Consider the following 21,049-nt stretch of genomic DNA (forward strand, 5'->3'; position numbering starts at 1 on the left):
GTCCACAGTTCATCATATGTGTTACACTATCTTCCGGCACCACATTATCTGTCCTATGGGGGGTCATTCCGAGTTGATCGCTCGCTGAAGTTACTGGGTGTCAACTGACCGTTTTCAGGGAGTGTATGCAAAAACGCAGGCGTGTCTGAAAAAATGCAGGCGTGGCTGGGCGTTCGCTGGGCGGGTGTATGATGTCAAATCCAGACAGGAATAGGCTGAAGTGATCGCAAGCGCTGAGTAGGTTCAGAGCTACTCAGAAACTGCTCAAACTGTTTTTGCAGAGCTCGGCTGCACATGCGTTCGCACTTCTACTAAGCTAAAATACACTCCCCAGTGGGCGGCGGCATAGCGTTTGCACGGCTGCTAAAACTAGCCAGCGAGCGATCAACTCGGAATGACCCCCTATATATATATTACTGTAACTGGGAAACTTGCTCCACCGTAAGCTAAAATAGCTCTACATCTCAGCTGGGTGTGATACATTATGCCGACGTTTGGGATGCCGGAAGTCACATGACCGACTGGCATCCCGGATCTGAAAATGCTGACGGGTGTGGGGGTTAACTACCCTAAAACTAAGAAGAAGACAGATTCTAGCTATCATTTATCTAGTTGAAATCTGGTTGCTATGAGCAACTTCTGCTTTGTCCTCTTTAAAGGTTCCATACATAGCCCCCAAAATCCTAGACCAAAATTGACTGTTACTTTCTCTGCTTACACCCCCTTTTCCTACAGAGCTTTACACACAAACCGGTGCGGTTCTTATATTCTCGGCTGTTAGGGGCATTTGGTTCAAGCCCTGTTTAATAGGGTTTTCTTCGCATTTGTTTTCTATTATCCACCCAAAAATTATAATGAAATTGTTCTATGAATTAGGAGTTGAGTAAAGAACTTTAATCCGAATGCATCAGCTCTTCAGCGCCATCTGCTGGTCACTCTGCAGATACAATTAGCGAGAATGAAATTGAATTTAAATTCAAACTTTATTACCCTGGCAGGGAGGGTAACAATCCTCAGATTCACTTTATTCATCGCCCTAATTGTGCTAGCACTAATTAATTAATAAATTCTTCAATTCTAAATCGTAGGCTCGTACCTGATGTTCAGTGCCCCCTGAGGAAGTCTGGGGACAAACGAAACGTTGGACCGTTATGGGATATAATATGCGCAATGTAATTCTCCTATTGAGACAGAACTATCAGTCCACTTTTGGGGATACAGCGCAATAATCACGAGAGGGCCGGCAACACAAACTTTTCCTCTAGATACATGATCATCCGTCCACTAGAAGGGAGAAGGTTGGATGAAGGAGCAGGTGTGAGGGTAGGGAGGGCCCTGCTCTTACTCTTCCCGTTAGAAGGTTACAGCAATTAAAAAACTTGGATAAGTTAGGTCAGGCCCCCAATTCACTCGGGTCATGTCCACAAAGCCCCAAATTAGGACGGTCTGAGTCTTTGGGATGATTGTAGCAAGAGATATAGGGGCAGATTTATTAAGCCTGGTCGAGTGATAAAGTGGAAGGTGATAAAGTACCAGCCAATCAGATCCTAACTAACATGTCACAGGCTGGGTTTGAAAAATGACAGTTAGGAGCTGATTGGCTGGTGCTTTATCACCTTCCAGTTTATCACTTCACCAGGCTTAATAAATCTGCCCCATAGCTGGCTGGAGGAGGACGGTGACACGGCACTGCGTATCCCCTTAGTTACACGCGCAGTGATTGGACAACTAGTCCCTTTAAATCCAACGGATGGGTTCAAGTCAGGACAGATTGCGATAGACAGGATCAGCTGATCCCATTTCACTTTCTGTTCCTGTAAATAAGGATGTACCTGATTGTGCAAGGCTGTGATTTAGCACATCTACAGTAGCCGTGCGCTCTTAAACACAATGTTGTAATTCAGAAAACATTTCATAACAGCATTTATACAAAAATCTCATCCAGTTGTTCCTTGTGCAAAGTTAAGGTGGGTACACACTGGAAAGATATATCTGCAGATCAATTGATCTGCAGATATATCTAGTGTGCTGTGCATACACACTGCCCGATCCGTCGGGGACTGACATCATGAACTGGGTGGGCGTCTACACACACCCCCGCCAAGTTCAGCTGTCAATCACCGCCGGCCACCGCAGCATGTGTACACACACAGCGACGCGCCAATATATCGGTAGATATATTGGCCGCCGGCTGTGCTGCGTGGCCGACGCGATACGTCTGTGAACGACGGAGTTCACAGATGTATCGGCCGTACACACTGGCTGACGAACGGCCGATATATCGCGGGTCCAAGAGAACGGCCGATATATTGGCCAGTGTGTACGGGCCTTAACTCTCTAAAATATAACAGCTACACGTCACCTGACTTCTAATTATCATTTATAAGGTCAGCTGCAAACTCTTATTAAGTTATAGTAGCAAGCGATTAAAATGCCTTCAAGGGAGGGGGGTGGGGGGTGTATAGGCACAGGTGGCCGGGGAGGAGTGCGTGGTTCTGTGAATTGCATCTTCGTGGGTCCCCTTCCTTCACTGCTAAGTGCCACAGTTCACAGCATTGGGCCTGTAGGAGATAGGTCCACGGTGACATGATTCACCGCACATAGCGTCATCAAGTACCGCAGACCACCCCCATGAATCTGATCCCTAGAGAAGGAATCCTCCTCCTCTAGGGATCAGATTCTAGACTGTACACTTGAATTATACATGTGATGGCTGGCCACACCCCCTCTGGAGACTGGCCACACCCCTAAACATGGGCCCCTATCACAGCATTCTCCCGGTGGGCCCTTATTGCCTCAGCCCGACACTGGGCCCATGTATGTGGTTAGTACATCAAACTTACCTGTATATTTTACTTTCTTCCTACAAAACCAGAGGGATAAGACAATCCCAAACATATTTGGGGAAATGGATCATAATCTTAAACTAATGACTGAGCAGCCACAATTAAATGTACGTCAGGAATCCCCCCTGCCCCAGCCATGTGGGCGCTGTGTATGACTCCTATACCGGTGGCCCTCAGCCATGTGGGCGCTGTGTATGACGCCTATACCGGTGGCCCTCAGCCATGTGGGTGCTGTGTATGACTCCTATACCGGTGGCCCTCAGCCATGTGGGTGCTGTGTATGACTCCTATACCGGTGGCCCTCAGCCATGTGGGCGCTGTGTATGACTCCTATACCGGTGGCTCTCAGCTATGTGGGTGCTGTGTATGACGCCTATACCGGTGGCCCTCAGCTATGTGGGCGCTGTGTATGACGCCTATACCGGTGGCCCTCAGCCATGTGGGTGCTGTGTATGACTCCTATACCGGTGGCCCTCAGCCATGTGGGTGCTGTGTATGACGCCTATACCGGTGGCCCTCAGCCATGTGGGCGCTGTGTATGACTCCTATACCGGTGGCCCTCAGCCATGTGGGCGCTGTGTATGACTCCTATACCGGTGGCTCTCAGCTATGTGGGTGCTGTGTATGACGCCTATACCGGTGGCCCTCAGCCAGATCCACGCTGCACGGAATGTACTCATCTCAGACATCTGCTTGTGGGGCAGAAAGCGGCCACCTACAGATGCTCATCTTACTGCCATGCGGCATGTTGCGTCAAGGCATGCGGCGTGGCGTGCCAGGCTGCAACTTTACATACCCAACGATCGCTTCATTAATAGTCACAGCCTGCATGCCGTGCAGTGTTGCAGCATGCTGCATCGCAGCAAAGATGAGCATGGCTATATCGGTAGATGGGATCAGTGTGATTTGCCGAAGAACGGGATAACGTCTGTCAGTATACTGGCATCCCGGCCATCAGAATACCAACAGCCCCCTATTAAGGCCCCTAGCCCTCACCTTTTCCCTACCAAAACACTTCCCGGTGGTGCCTAACGCAAACCCTCCCCGGTGGTGCCTAACCCAAACCCTCCCCGGTGGTGCCTAACCCAAACCCTCCCCGGTGGTGCCTAACCCAAACCCTCCCCGGTGGTGCCTAACCCTAACCCTCCCCGATGGTGCCTAACCCTAACCCTCCCCGATGGTGCCTAACCCAAACCCTCCCCGGTGGTAACTAACCCAAACCCTCCCCGGTGGTGCGTAACCCTAACCCTCCCCGGTGGTGCCTAACCCAAACCCTCCCTGGTGGTGCCTTACCCAAACCCTCCCCGGTGGTGCCTAACCCAAACCCTCCCTGGTGGTGCCTAACCCAAACCCTCCCTGGTGGTGCCTTACCCAAACCCTCCCCGGTGGTGCCTAACCCTAACCCTCCCTGGTGGTGCCTTACCCAAACCCTCCCCGGTGGTGCCTAACCCTAACCCTCCCCGGTGGTGCGTAACCCTAACCCTCCCTGCTTGGTGTTTAATCCTCCCTTCCCCGCTGCCTAAACCTAACCCTCCTCGCTTGATGCCTAACCCTAACCTCCCCCTCTAAGTGACTAAACGTAACCCTCCCTCCCCGGTCCCTAACCCTAACCTTCCTGTCCCTGCTCCCTAACGCTAACCCCCCTTCTCCTGCCTAAATCTAACCTCCCCCTTCCCCCCGTGTGGAAGGACGTGGGAGGGGGTAATGTAGACGCCGACATTACATCCTCCTTCGGGATCCTGGCGTCGGTATACTAACCACCGGGAAGATCCGTCGGGAAGGTAACTGCTTCCCCTGTAAATGCCACATCGCATGTTCTCAGATTCAGCTAATATGGAAATGTACATTCTAATTACCAAGTAATAGTCACGTCACACATTAACACACAAACACGTTGATAAAGCTAAATATTTATCGTATATAAAACACTTTAAGAGGTCTAAGAACACTATACGCTATCTACGTAAGAAGTACCGTAAGGGTACGCAAGTTGTGTAGCGATCGCTCAACCGTAGTCGAGACGCTCAAGCGTCACGTTCGCTTACGGCCCAGTGATCACAGGCAGGGACGCTATTGGCTGCCGACTAACGTGATGATTCGCTATAGCGTAGCGTACGCTCGGGACCACGAGGAGATCACCAGCGGTGCAGACGCTTACAACGTTAAACCTTTATATCTATACCTTTAACAGTGAGATACACAGTATACCTTAGTGTAGAGACAGAGTGTAAGTGCAACCTGGTGTAACCTGATTAACTACAAAGCTGCTTGAGCGTCACCGACGCTCAGAGAATACTTAATACTATAAAGAATACACAGATACCTGGGCTTAGGGTCCGAAACCTATTATATGTATTATGACTATTATACTTGCAAAAAGAATCACAGTACAAAGCATACACTACAATATAACATAAACCAACTAACCAGATAAACTACACAGGAAATACAATACAATACAATTAAAGGAAAATACGAGAGAAAGAGTAGAGAGAGAGAGAGAGATAGAGAGATGGCTCACAGTAAGACAATATGATTACGGAGAAAACTTACGCACAAGGGGAACGATCGCATGCGCCTCGATATCCAGCTCCCGATTATCAGCAATGAGATCCGTTGAAGAGAGAGAACTGGATACGGTCGGCCTGCCTATTTATGCCCCACACACAATACAATTCAATGGTCCCTACAATCTCATTGTTCATTGGACACAGGAATTCGGCTTCGCATTATAACAAAAGGTCATAGGTTGATTCATACAGGTGGGCTGTGACTATTTCCAACTGCTCAGGTGGGAGGGAAACTGGGTTTCCCGCCGCATGGGTAATAAAGTGCAAATAAAGTAAATGTTCATAAACTTCTTATGTCCATAACTATTCGCACGAGCGATTGATCTGCTTCAAACCAACACCGGAATATTTCTAATTAAATATTCTTCCGATGGATACTAAACACCACTGTATTACTCCTGTCTGACCCTTTGTATCAAACAAAGAGTGATTCCTCTGTTCATAAACATTCTATATTAACCAAACTTTCAGAATCTATCAAAGGGACCATGATCTACAAAATACATTATTACTGAAAATATGTTACGATTGAGTCGCACGCTACAACCACATAAACTCTACCGTAAATACGCATACCATGCGCCTGCGGGTGCCCGCGACTGTGAGTATGCGCACGTACGGGAGAGCGTACGCATGCGCAGCACGGACCTGTGTGAGGTGCAAATATGGTAGTGTGCATAGAGATATTTTTCTGACTTTGACAGTCCACCCTTTGGCAGTCAATAATAACTGCCACCTTCTAAAACATTTCAAAAGGAGAAAAATATATGTCAGGGGTTAATTCATTTCCATGGTTGGGTAAGGGAGGAGAGAGGAGTAGGTGTGAAGAGGGTATGACCTAGTGAGATAGCAGAAGCATGTGTGTATGAATCCATGTTTGGGGGGTCATGTATCATCGTGCCGTATGTGTTGTAAATCAAGCTTCGAGGTATTGCGAAGTATACATTTGAATTCCTTCTTATCCCGTGGTACGGGTCTGTGGATGGGCTGTCAAACTTTACCGAGCTCTTTTCGGGTTTTGAACAAAATGGGGAGCACATTTTAGTTGATGATACATGAATGGGGGAATATGTGATTGCTGATATCTGTGCCTGTATTCCCTATACTATGTGTGTCATTACCTGAGGGTTGTAGAAATGAAGAAAAGACATAATTACGGTAAATGCGGTGGTATTCTATGTCAGGTTAATGTACATCTGTCGGTTGAAGTTTTGTTCGGTATCAGTTGAAAGTCGTCTTCTTTGCGCTGTGTTGCCCATTAGGTGTGAGCAAAAAGCTTTGTCAATGCCATTAGATTTACAAAAAAATGTTGGGCTAGCGTAAGTTTAAGAATTCTAGGGAAACTGGGGATCCATGGCAAAGTTCATCAAATGTCCATATCTCAAGTGGTCAAAACTTCTTCTTTGGTCTATCCGTTGTCTGTATAGCGTCTCGTCAACTTCCTCGTCCAAGTGGGTCTTTTTATCTTGGAGAAAAACCAGAAAAACAGGTGAAAGAAACGGACCGTAGAAATCGCATTTTCATCACATCATTGTTTCTATCATTGGGTCATAAATCAAATCCAGGTTAATTACAGTTTCCTCACTCCTCAAACTCATTACCTTAGTACGACGATTGCACCTCATTAAAGCCTGACCGCATCTAAATATCAAACCGATCGTTATGATAACACCTAAGATACATAGGAGAAACTTCCCAACATCCATTATGACTCCTTGAGCCCAGTCTCCCAAACCGGAGAACCAATTTCGCGGGTTCGACCATGACACCCAACCAGTCAGCTCATTACCTACAGCAGCAAGAGTGAGATTGTGTTTTCGGCGAAATTCCCACTTCAATTGGAGAATATCGTCCATCTTTTGGTCTATGACCTCGACCGGATCCTCGGTGCTATTCGTGATATACGTGCAACACTTCACGCCGTACTGTGTTGCCAATGTAACACAATATCCGCCTGTCACTGCTGTGAGGTAATTAAGAACCATTCTATGCTGCACCAGTTCTGTTTTATAAGCTTGAAGTTCCCTTCCCGTATATCTAAACGTGTCATCATACATTTCAGTGATATTATCTAACAAATTTGCGAGCGCCGATATGTATTTATAATTTAGCACTCCTCTAGCGGTGCGGGTGAAATCTAACGCGATTAAGAATTGAATCCCGGTGGATTCACTTATCAGATCAGAGGCCGGATGCTCTGTCTTCTCTATCAGGTGCCTTTTAACGACGTGCTCGTAATGGGTGTGAGTATAAGGAGCTTGGGCACCACGATGTATGTCTTTCATTTTGTCATGTGTTACAGTCATCACTTCAGGCAATACTTTTCCAATATAACACAATCCTTCAGAGTTTGGGGCAAGCCACTTGTACGCCTTTCTCCCGCATATGAAATATGCATCATCGGGGAGAACATATGGGACGGAGAAGGACATAACCATATTACACACCTTCCAGGTGAAATCTCCTAACCCTAATTCTTCCATCTGCTTAATACACGTATCAGGTTGTACGATATGTGCACAGTATCCTGGTGATACTTCTCCAACTCTCGTAATCCTATTTCCTAAGGTGTACCTATACCGGAAAGATTTTCCTCTACTGGCTATGTGGCGTACAAGCTCTGTATCTGTAGGCATTCTATCTGCTCTATGCGAAAAGGTCATGGTGTGGTTACTCCATGACACTTCCCAATTTCCCGGCTTTCTGGGATTGGAGATGTTGAAACATAATAGGGACCTATCCACATGGTATTGGTGGAGCTTCAAACTAGGAGGGCTGGAGATATTAAACCTCCTGTCCACCGGTCTCCCACCATTTAACTCAAGTACCTCCCCTATCGTTAAAGGAAATGGTACTAGCCCTGATTTGCTATGACCTTGAGGTACTTGAGAGCATACCCAACAATCTGTTTTGTTTAACACATTACCCACTAAGGAGTGATAGTCACTCAATGGATGCCGGTCCATATGGATATTAAAACTGGATTGGCATTTCTTAATGCACCCATCTTCAATGACATTGTTACAGAGCCTACAGATACAGTTTTCTTCAGCTAACAATCCGTCACAATTTCTTCTATGGTCAATGCTATCGGATCGTTTTCTGATACTCGCCTTTGCTTGTTGGTTAGGTTGATCTTGGAAAACTACGCCTCCATCTTTATCATCAGAACCCATTCCAGAACCTCTATCGACCTCCATGGTACTCTCGCCGGAACAGACTGCTCTGGTCAACATCATGGTCAACAGGAAAATCCGGATCACAGTCTCTTGGGGCAAGTCCATCTTATAGGAGGAAACGGAGAAGAATGAGAAGGAGGAAAAATAAATTTGAGGGAGAGGGGATGGGAAGTGGAGAAAAACAATAAAAGGGAGTGGGGAGTCGACAACAGCTCTCGGTCTTCAAGGCTCAGGTGCCGCCTCAGTCCTCCTGGAACAGACACTCCAGTGATACAACCTCTACCGTCTGTTCCTTATCACGGGACTTCTCTGGATCAGCAACCTTCTTGCAGTGGGATGAATGGACCCAAGTCTCTCTCTCAGCAACCTTCAATGCCGTAGTGCTAGTCAATAAGACCTGGTATGGTCCTTCCCATCTGTCAATAAGGCAACCTGAGCGTAGAAAATTCCGTATCATTACATAATCCCCAGGTTCAATGTCATGACAATTACTATCAGGTAGATCAGGAATCACCAACTTCAGACTATCATTTTGATTCCTTAACTGTTTACTCATGTTAATCAAGTACTTTACAGTTACTTCATTGTTACATTTCAAATCATCCTGAGGGTTAATCATGACATGCGGTTGTCGACCAAACAAGATTTCAAAAGGGGACAGATTAAGAGGGGACCTGGGAGTGGTTCTGATACTGTACAATACAATGGGTAAAGCTTCTGGCCATGTCAATCCTGTCTCTGCCATCACTTTACTTAATTTATTTTTAATAGTGCTGTTCACTCTTTCGACCTTCGCACTCGCCTGTGGACGGTACGGAGTGTGCAGCTTGCTATCAATTCCCATCAACTTACACATTCCTTGAAAGACATCACCTGTAAAATGGGTACCCCTATCACTTTCGATTATTCTAGGGATACCATATCTACATACAAATTCCTGCACAATTTTCTTAGCAGTAAACATAGCGGTATTTGTTGCCGCTGGAAATGCTTCGACCCAATTTGAGAAAACATCTATACAAACAAGTACATATTTCAAATTCCGACAAGGGGGTAATTGTATAAAGTCAATTTGTATTACCTGGAAAGGGCCGCCGGCAGGTGGGATATGGGATGGTTCTGTAGGTATTGCCTTTCCAATATTCTTTCTCAAACAGGTAAGGCATGACATTGCTCTTTTACTCGCATGAGAGGAGAATCCTGGGGCGCACCAATAGGCTCTTACCAACTTGCACATCCCTTCCTTGCCTAGATGAGTCAGCCCGTGAGCTGCTTCAGCCAGACATGGAAGATATGCTCTGGGGGCCACTGGTTTACCATGTCCATCCGTCCAGAGTCCTGAAGACTCCTGGCCACATCCCTTTGCCTTCCAGACTGCCTTTTCCTGTGTGGAACACAAATTTTGCATTTCACACAACTTCTGTGTGTTAATGGTATTAAATACCATCAATTGTGTGGTGTCTGTCTGTATGGGGGTAGCAGCTGCTAACTTAGCAGCTTCGTCTGCTCGGCTGTTACCAAGTGATACCGGGTCTTGGCTATATGTGTGTGCTTTACATTTGATAACAGCCACTCTGTCGGGTTCCTGTATCGCTGTTAGAAGCCTTTTTATGTGAGCTGCATGCGCTACCGGTGTACCAGCTGCCGTCATGAAATTTCTGAGGCGCCATAGGGCTCCGAAATCATGGACTACCCCGAATGCGTATCTAGAATCGGTGTAGATATTGGCTGACTTACCCTTAGCCAATTCACATGCTCTGGTTAGGGCGACCAGTTCAGCAACCTGGGCTGAGTGAGGTGGGCCTAGCGGTTCCGCTTCTATGGTGTCTTGGTCATCTACGACTGCGTATCCAGTACACAAGTCTCCCGAGTCTGACTGTCTATGGCAACTACCGTCCGTGTAGAACGTGAGTTCTGCATCTTCCAGTGGGTTGTCACTGATGTCAGGCCTTGCGGTAAAATTTTGGGTCAAATATTCCATACAATCATGTGTATCTTCCTTTGTGTTAAATCCTCCTTCCCCATCACTCTCACCTTCCACCCTTTGTGCCTGACCAGGCACACCTGGGAGATACGTTGCAGGATTTAATGCACTGCATCTCCTTATGGTGATGTTTACGGGGGCCATTAGTGCCAATTCCCATCTTGTAAACCTCGCTGATGAGACGTGTCTGGTTTGGGCAGAATTCAATAAGGCTGATACTGCATGTGGCGTATGGATTGTGAGGTTGTGGCCTAGCACGACGTCTTCGCTTTTCGTTACTAGCAATGCTATTGCAGCAACGCTTCGCAAGCATGTGGGGAGGGATCGCGCTACCGTGTCTAGCTGAGCGCTGTAGTATGCAACTGGCCTGCTGGCATCACCGTGTTTTTGGGTTAGTACACCTGCCGCGCAACCAGCACTTTCTGTTCCGTATAGTTCAAAGGGTTTCCCATAGTCTGGCATACCTAGTGCTGGTGCCTGCGTTAGGCACTGTTTGAGTCTCTCAAATGCTGTTTCGGACTCGTCTGTATGCAAAATCCTATCAGGTTTGTTTGAGGAGACCATTTCCTGCAAAGGTAACGCCAAAATGGAAAACCCTGGGATCCAATTACGGCAATACCCACACATTCCTAAAAACGTTCTGATCTGTTGCTGGGTTTGTGGCAGAGTCATGTCTCTAATTGTTTGGATTCTATCAGGGCCGGATTAACAATGGGGCGGATGGAGCTGCAGCTCCAGGCCCCCCATTGAAAATAGGCCCAGAGACTCCCAAGCAATGCAGCCAGTGGTGACAGGAAAACATTTTTCCTGTCACTACCAAAGCCCAGCTCACTCCGCTCCCATCAACCCAAAAAAACATCATCTGATTACCCAAGCCCCCAGCCGGCCGGCAGAAGCCCCTCCTCTTTCAGATTCAGCGAGCCGAAGCATACATCGCTCCCGGAAACGAGGAAAGCACCACCTCCAACCCCCTGTCAAAAACGCTGCCTCCCAGTCCCGTCCAAAGCTCCGCCTCCCAGCTCCGTCTGAAGCCTCGCCTCCCGTGCCGTCTGAAGCTCTGCCTCCCGAGTCTCCCAAAGCTCCGCCTCCTGGGCCGTCTGAATCTTCTCCCCCGGGTCTTCCAAAGTTCCGCCCCCGGGCTACCCGAAACTCCGCCTCCTGGGCCAACTGAAGCTCCGCCTCCCAGACTGCACTGTGCCCCTCCTCCCTGACCCATCTGAAACTGCACATGGATGCTGTCACACGCAGAACGTCTAAAGTCTCTCTTGAAGCAGCTAGATCGGCAGCAGGACTGGAGGTAGAGCTGGTGACACTGGGAGGGGGGGGTGGGTGAGGAGGAGGAGGGAGGAGAGGTTGGCATAAGTATGTTCTCTGCTGTTTTTCACCCCATCTTCACTACCTGTGTGTCCGCCCCTCTTACCACCTGTGTCTTGTGTCTGCCTCATTTCCAACTTCTGTCATTGCCCCCGTCACACCTGTGTCTCTGCCTCCATCTCCATGTGTATCTCTGCCTTCATCCCCACCTGTGTCCAGGGGCGGATCCAGAAGAAAATGATAGGGGGGGCACCATGGAAGGGGCAAGTGTATTTGCGTGCGGCTTCGGTGCATGCGCTTCCAGAAATGGGGTATGTCCCCACTACAAGGGGCAGCGTGTGAGGGGCAGGATGTGAGGTGCAGGGAGCAGCGTGTGAGGGGCAGGGTTAAGGGGGCAGTGTGTGAGAGGCAGGGTGCAGGGGGAAGCGTGTGAGGGGCAGGGGGCAGTGTGAGAGGGTCAGGGTGCAGGGGGCAGCGTGTGAGGGGCAGGGTGTGAGGGGCAGGGGGCAGCATATTAGGTGCAGGGGACAGCGTGTGAGGGACAGTGTATAGGGGGCAGTGTGTGAGCGGCAGGGTGCAGGGGGAAGCTTGTGAGGGGCAGGGGGCAGCGTGTGAGGGGCAGGGGGCAGCGTGTGAGGTGCAGGGGGCAGCGTGTGAGGGGCAGGGTGCAGGAGGCAGTGTGTGAGGGGCAGGGGCCAGGAGGCAGCGTGTGAGGGGCAGGGTGTGGGGGCAGTGTGTGAGAGGCACATACCACCATATACTACATATAGACCGTATCGCCCCCCTTAGTGCCCGCCGCAGCAGCAGCCGCACACATGTTAAAGGTAGCTGGCACAGGCTGGCAGCCGCGATACAGCAAACAGCATACTCACTGTGACAGGCTGATATACACAGTGAGTCACTGTCTCCGTCCTGCTGCTGCTGCCTCTGCGGCTCTGCCTGCTTCGATCGGCGCCTCTGTCTCCTCTCTGTGTGGCCGCTGGGGAGCCTGGGGTGGCTGGAAGTGAAATCCAGTCCACGCGGTCCAGGGTCCACCACTACGCGATGCCTGACTTCTTAGCCTGTCCCGCAGCCCACTCCGTCTCCCGGCCTCCGTGCGCTGCTGCCTGCTGGTCACATGCAGTGCAGCAGGAGAGGAGGAGGGAGGGCTGCACTCACTGTGGGCGTGAGCAGGCTCTGGTCCCAGCGGCAACTGTCAAATCAGCGTGCGCTGACAGCCTGCTGGGGCCGGGCCGGCACAAATGAAAAAAAATCCTCTTCCCTGGGACTTAATGGGCCACAAATGACAGGGGGGGCACGGGCCCGAGTGCCCCCCCTGGATCCGCCACTGCCTGTGTCTCTTCCCCCTTCACCACCTGTGCTTCTGCCTCCCTTTCCTCCTGTGTCTCTGCACTCCTCTCCACCAGCATCTTTGCCCCTTCTCCACCTGTATCTCTGCTTTCCTCCCTACCTGTGTGTCTGCCTTCTCTCTACCTGTGCTTCCATCTCCCTCACCACCTTTATCTCTATCCTTCCCACCTATATCGCTGCCCACTTTCCACCTGTATCTCTGCCCCCCTCTCCACCTGTGTCTCTGCCTTCTCTCAAACTATGCTTCCGTCTCCAAATATATCTCTGCCTCCCTCCCCACCTGTGACTCTGCTCCCTTCACCACCTGTGTTTCTGCCCCTCTCACCACCTTCACCTCTCACCAGCTGTGAAGAAAAGAGGTTATTTCTGCAGCCATGACAAGATTAGCAGCAGTTTCATCATGGAGACATCAGAGTGCCTGACATGCAGGGGAGCCCTGCAGAGTATGAGAAGATCAGGTCAGTAGTCTGTTGGGGGAATGGGGTATGTCCCACACACCCCATCCTGCGCATGCTTAAGCCAGCCACCTGTGGACTGATGCACTGTAGTGAGTAGGCAAACATCCACAGTAGTCCCTTCCTGCTCCTATACCCAGGCCAGCTGTCCCCCTTTTTTCTTCTACTCCTCCCATCCCCATCCCCATCCTCACCTCTTTGTTATCACTATCCTGTCTGCATTACATCGCTTGAAACTTCTCCTGCCTCTGGAGCTGCTCTGTACACAGAGACTAGGGCAAAGAGACAGAGAAAAGGGTAGTGTGGAGAGGCAGTGTAGTGATGTAGTGTGGGCAGGTAGTGCAGCTATGTAGTGTTGGGAGGTAGTTTGGGAAATGTAGTGTGGAGAGGCAGTGTAGTGATGTAGTGTGGGCAGGTAGTGCAGCTATGTAGTGTTGGGAGGTAGTTTGGGAAATGTAGTGTGGGGTGGCAGTGAAGTGATATAGTGCGGGATGTAGTGCAGTGATATAGGGAGTCATTCTGACCTAATCGCATGCTGCCATTCATCGCAGTGATCAGGTCAGAAGTACGCATACGCTGGTGCATGGCAGACAGCCGAGCGATCACCTCTGCCTGATTGATAGTCAGAGGCGTTCGCTGGGAGGAAGGAGGAGGGATGGCGGCGTTAAGCCGCCGTTTAGGAGGCGCAGTCCGTGGCCGGACCATGCCAGGGGCGGGCCGCGGCAGCTGCGTAACGTCACACGCAGCCACTGCAACCTGGGCAGCAACGAGTAGCTCCCGGCTAGTGCGCAGGAGCTGCGCTGGCCGAGAGCTACTCCTGAAGTACAAAAGCATCGCCTCTGTGCGCATTGTACTTCTGTGCTTGGTCGTCCCCCCGCATGTCTGTGTGCCTGATCGTAGCCCTGCAAAGTTTTGCAGGACTACAATCAGGTCTGAATTAGGCCCATAGTGCGGGGAGTTAGAGTAGAGATGTAGTGTGGAGAAGTAGATCAGTTATACTGTTTAGTGCAGGGATGAGATGAGGAGTAGGTAACAGTAATGTAGTGTTGAGAGCCGAGGTAGTTTGGGGAGGTATAATGCGGGCATGTAGTATGGGGAGGTAGAGTGGAATCGGTATGGGATCCCGACATACAGGATGCCGAATGTCACTATAGCGACACCGGCATCCTAGGTGCCAGAATGCTGGCAGCGGGGCGAGCACATCGAGGCCACTTGCGGGCTTGCTGTGCTCACCACGTGGTCGGCACTGTGACTCGCTTCACTCGCACAGGTGCTGTTCTCCATCTACGGGTGTTGTAGACACCCACAGAGGGAGAATCACCTACCTCTGAGGTATTCCGGCGGCAGGATAGTACCCCTGTCGGGATTACGGCGTCGGTATGGAGACCGCGGGGGGCCTGGCGGGTGGTATTTTAACTGCATACCGGTAGTGTAGTGATATACTGCAGGAATGTAGTGTAAGTACGTAGCATAGTAATGTAGAGTAGATCGGTGAGCTCTCCCTGGTTAGGTGGGGCTCCTTCTCTATGACCCTGGTCAGCTGTGCTGTAGACTGGTAACTAACTTTACAGCATATGAGATGCCAGGTCACAGCTGATGTAGGTCACAGAGCAGGAGCTCTGCGATCAGCTGGCTGGAAGAGAGCTCAGTGATCACTGGGCAGGCAAGTGTAGGCGGAGATGGGTGAGGGTCATGGGGATGAAGATGGGTGGGATGTAGCTAGTGGTGGCACATATGCTTTACAATCTCAGGGCAGTTATCGTGAAAAATACCCTGAGAATTGAGTTAACTGGATTCTCAGGGACAGCTTTCTCGCAAGCTGGGTCCCTGTATGCGATAACTGATACATCCCTGCGATGTATTCAATTATCGCAATGCGATTTTGGTAGAAATTTATCACATCCCATCCACATCGCGGATGCCCCATAGAGATGTAGTGTAGTAGTGATAAAGTGAAGAGATGTAGGGGGTCATTCCGAGTTGATCGCTCGCTAGCTAGTTTTAGCAGCCGTGCAAACGCTATGCCGCCGCCCACTGGGAGGGTATTTTAGCGTAGCAGAAGTTCAAACACAAGTGCAGCCGAGCTCTGCAAAACCAGTTTGTGCAGTTTCAGAGTAGCTCTGAACCTACTCAGCGCTTGCGATCACTTCAGCCTATTCCTGTCCCGATTTGACGTCATACACCAGCTCAGCGAATGCCCAGCCACGCCTGCGTTTTTTCAGACACGCCTGCGTTTTTGCAAACACTCCCTGAAAACGTTCAGTTGACACCCAGAAACGCCCCCTTCCTGTCAATCTTCTTGCGGCCGTCAGAGCGACTGAAAACTTCGCTAGAATCTGTGCTAAACAACAAATGCCTTTGTACCCGTACGTCGCGCGTGTGCATTGCGGAGCATACACATGCGCAGAAATGCCGATTTTTAGCCTGATCGCTGCGTTGCGAACAACGGCATCTAGCAATCAACTCGGAATGATCCCCCCAGTGTGGGAAGGAAGTGCAGTGATGTAGTATGCAACCACACACCCCCTGCCCACACAGACAGTAATTCTCTGTGGCGCTAATCACACCCACTGCGTGGCATACAGTAGGCCCTTCATAAATTTCAGCTCCAGGCCCATGTGGACCTTAATCTGGCACTGGATTCTATCAGTGGTCAGGTGTCTCAGTCCTTGTGTTAGACAGTGTCCCAAATATTTTACCTTAGTTTGGCATAATTGTAACTTGTCTTTGGACACCTTGTGTCCGGTGTCTGAAAGATGAAACAGGAGTTGTTTCGTATCCTTCAGAGATGCTTCCAGTGAATCTGAACACAGTAATAAATCGTCCACATACTGTATCAATACTGATCCACTGTCTGGTTGGAAAGACTGTAAACAATCATGCAAAGCCTGAGAAAATATACTTGGACTATCTATGAAACCTTGGGGTAATCGAGTCCACGTGTATTGGACTCCTCTGTATGTGAATGCAAACAAATATTGGCTGTCAGGGTGCAGAGGTACCGAAAAGAAAGCGGAGCAGAGGTCAATAACAGTGAAAAATTTGGCAGTGGGAGGGATTTGCATTAGGATGACAGCTGGATTTGGCACTACGGGGAACTGACTCAACTATTTTGTTAATCCCCCTTAGATCCTGCACTAGTCTGTAACCCCTCCCCCCACTCTTTTTAACAGGGAAGATGGGACTATTAGCAGTGCTGGACGTTCTTACCAGAATGCCCTGTTGTAGCAAGCGCTCTATTACTGGGTAAACTCCTAACTCCACCTCTGGCTTCAGAGGGTACTGTGGGATTTTTGGAGCTATCCTACCATCTTTTACTTGTACAACTACTGGAGCTACGTTTGCCATTAATCCAGTGTCTTGTCCGTCTTTTGTCCAAAGTGACTCTGGTATCTGAGATGTCATCTCTTCTATTTGGGATGGATTCCTATTTGTCATAATGGTATGTGACATTAATTTTGATGGGGAGTCTAACATGTCTCGCACTTCCTGAGCGTGTTTCTCAGGTATGTCCAAGAATACACCTTCAGGAGTACAATAAATGACGCACCCCATTTTACACAGTAAGTCTCTTCCCAGGAGATTGGTTGGTGCCGATGCAGCCAGCAAAAAGGAATGCTTGGTATGCAAAGGCCCTATTGTAATCTCGGCTGGTTTGCTAACAGGGTAGTGCTGGACTACTCCTGTTACTCCCATGGCTGGAATTGTCCTACCAGTGGTTCTCATGCCCACTGTCGAATTTATCACTGACTTGGCCGCCCCTGTGTCTACAAGAAAGTTTAAAGTTTTACCAGCTACATTAATTGCGATCTCGGGTTCACTTCCAAGATTGGCAATTAATTTTACTGGCTGCAGATTACAGGTATGGCCACACCCCTATTGGGTATGGTGACCTCCCTGAATCCCGCTGGCAGCAACTACTTGTGAGGGAGATAGTTGGGAACTACCAGAGGCATGCCAGTCTCTGTTTGGGGGATATCTTTTTGTTTCCCCTGTATGTGGCTCATAACTCCGTTTCTGCGGACCTTGCTCCCAATGTCGTGTGTCGTGTCGTTGTCTAGGGGGTTGGTATGAGTTTCGTACATTCTTTACTCTACAATCTCGTGCCATGTGTCCCTGTTTGTGACAAGAATAACAAGTAACCATACTTGACTTACCCACAGGATTTGGTGATACAAACAAAGGCTGCCTTGTGGTCAGAGCCTGTATACTTACTGACATTAATTTGTCACCTTGTTGTTCCCTGTGTCTGGTGATGTTTCTGTCGTGATCAATAGCAGCCTCTCTCAAAGTAGCCACAGACAGACCTCGCCAACATGGTTGCGTGGTCTGTACCCTAGTCTTCAATGACTCTTTTAAACCATCCATCAGTACCGATACTGCTACTTCCCGATGGTTTGTGTCTGTTTTAATGTCCTCTATGCCTGTGTATTTTGCCATTTCTAATAATGCTCTGTGAAAATACTCTGCAGCTGTCTCTGACTCCTTCTGTTTAATGGAGAATATCTTATTCCATTTAGCTACTGCTAGGAAATACTCTTTTAACTGCAAGTTTATTCTTTTCACATTATCTTGGTTGTACACATCTGTAAGAGGTACATCATGATCTAGTCCGCAATCAGCTAAAAATTGAGTTGCGTCGACATTTGAGGGTAAACATGCTCTCAGCAATATCTGCCAGTCTTTATTGTTGGGCTCTGCAGTGTTACCTAAGTCTCTGATGTATTTTTGACTGGCAACTAAGTCTTTTCTAGGGTCAGGAAATTCAGACACTATGGTCCTTAATTCCATTCGGGAAAATGGAGTGTACATGGCAATGTTCCTAATGGGAGTGGCTCCTGATGCGTCTGTTTTCCCATTTGGCACTGCTATTACTCTAACAGGTGTAATTCTAACAACCTCATTCTGTGTAGATTCTACAGGCTGTGGTGAAATAGTTTCAGCATAATGCATGGTGCCGTACTTACCAGTTGATACGACCTCACCTATCCCTCCGCTAGGGACCTTTACTAATCTCGTGGGTGGAGCTGTGCCTATTGTGGTCTCTGCTATGGTGGCTGCTAGAGAGAGCGCTGAAATCGTTGCCGATTCGTCCTCTTGATCACACTCCTGAGGAAAGTTCAAAACAGGGTACAACTTGCACGGGTTAATACTTGCATGGATTAATGGGTTAACATTATCATTAACATTTACACAGTTACTAAGTGATTTTGTGTTACACCTTAGTGCGTCTTTCTCCGCAATCAACTTCTCTCCTGATATGTATGGTGGCGGCGGGGCCGTGGCAATCAGTTTTCTGTTAGAGCCAGATCCCGCCGCCTGAGCCAAACCTCTCTGTATCTCACCTTCCTGTTGCCACAACTGTAAATAATCATAATGCTGGATTCGTCTCTTTGTTGATTTTATGAGACATATCCTCCTCCTTAAATTTTGTAACACTTCTGAGCTGAAGCTCCCTATTCTTGGGAATTTCTCCCCGTCATGTACAGTCATTCTCTCCCATTCATCACATAAAGTTGCTGTGTGACTTCCATATTTCTCACACATTATATACCTGGCCGACCCAATTGGTCGGACCACTGAATCAACCCGAACCGAGGTTGATCGCCCCCTACCTGAACAAGTGGCCCCCATAGTTCGAAAGTGTTGCTTTATTTAGCCAACCCTTTGCGCAAAACCAAATGCCAACAATAGGCTGACGGTGGCGGTTTACCGAGTACCCCACTCACTCGCCCACGCCGACCAATACGACCTGATCACACCGATATGGTGCTGGCGTACTCGACCTAGGGCCCCTGCGACCTGAACCTCTATTTACTGGAACCTGCGAGGGTTATCCGAAGAACACTTACTCTTTCCAGTAACTATTGGTTGCTGGATAGTTCCTGAGTGAGCAGCGAACTTCCCTTAAAATAAAAAAATTACACAAATCACGTTAGAGTGTACAGATAGCGTTTGTGACCCCTTTACTCTAATGGTATTAGGTCAGATTACTAACTACTGCACACACTTACGTGCGGTCCAGTCGTTCAGTACACAAACAACTAAGCTTATGTACGGAAAGACCAATGGAATCGAAACTTACGACTGCGAATTCCTTCAGCCAGAGCTTATATGGCCTATATGGGTGTTGCACCAACCCTTTTCGGTGTTGTGCCTGTGAACTGTATAGCGGACTTCCTTGTCGGCTGTACCTGGACCTCCTGGTCTGTTTTGACCTCCTGGTCTTGTTACAGTACGACCTCCTGGTCTTGTTACAGTATGACCTCCTGGTCTGCTATACTCTAATGCTCAAAATTGTATATTTAACCAGAGATGCCTCCCTAGCCACCGTGCACGTCACTTACACGCATGTACCTCACGAGTACTCGACTTTTCTTGTGGTTCAACCTTTAAAAATTGTAAAAACACTCACTCATCACATGTACACTTTTGTTTCTATTTCTATTTCTGCGCAGAAATTTTTCTTCAGATCGGGTGTGTTACCAATTAGGAGCAGGATCTGTTAATTAAAATTTCGGACATCCAAAAATAGACTTGCGTTATTTCTCGCCTCGCGTTATTTATCGCTTTGCGTTAAAAATCAACTTATCGTGACTTGAGCTACGTGGGCGTAACCGGACGCTCCGTTGCGTAACGTACGCTGCGTGCGTCGGCCTTTGGATTGCGTACGCAGGTCTTTGTTAGAGACACGTATACGCAAAGCAAAGATCCACCGTAACACAATTTATACTTTTATCAATGTAGATGATCCTTGATCATCTACCACACAACACACTGACTTCGCCTTATCTCCCAGGCAAAACTGTGTGTTTGTCTATCTTTTAACTATATTATCTTTACTCTTAAACTATGAAATAACGGCAAATCTCTTTTAGCACTTCTATCAACTATAAAACTGGCAGACAGGAGAGTGATATACGAAAATGAAAAAAGAAAAAGAAATGCAGATATATATATGTGTGCGTGCGTGTGTACGCAAGACAGAAAAATAAACAGTTTTAAAAGACACTAGCGTTTTGTTCTTACCTCCGGTTCCCGGATTCCTTCAGCACTCTTTACTTAAGCGAAGCAGACGCTTATCCTGTCAGCACTACGAGGGATACAACCTCCCGCCCTTTGCTGAGGGATAATGTCTGCTGATCTACCTAGTGCAGATATGAGAAGGACGGGCGAGCCGCCAATTGATAAAGCTAAATATTTATCGTATATAAAACACTTTAAGAGGTCTAAGAACACTATACGCTATCTACGTAAGAAGTACCGTAAGGGTACGCAAGTTGTGTAGCGATCGCTCAACCGTAGTCGAGACGCTCAAGCGTCACGTTCGCTTACGGCCCAGTGATCACAG

This window comes from Pseudophryne corroboree, chromosome 4 (assembly GCF_028390025.1).
Source record: "Pseudophryne corroboree isolate aPseCor3 chromosome 4, aPseCor3.hap2, whole genome shotgun sequence".
Lineage (NCBI taxonomy): Eukaryota > Metazoa > Chordata > Amphibia > Anura > Myobatrachidae > Pseudophryne > Pseudophryne corroboree.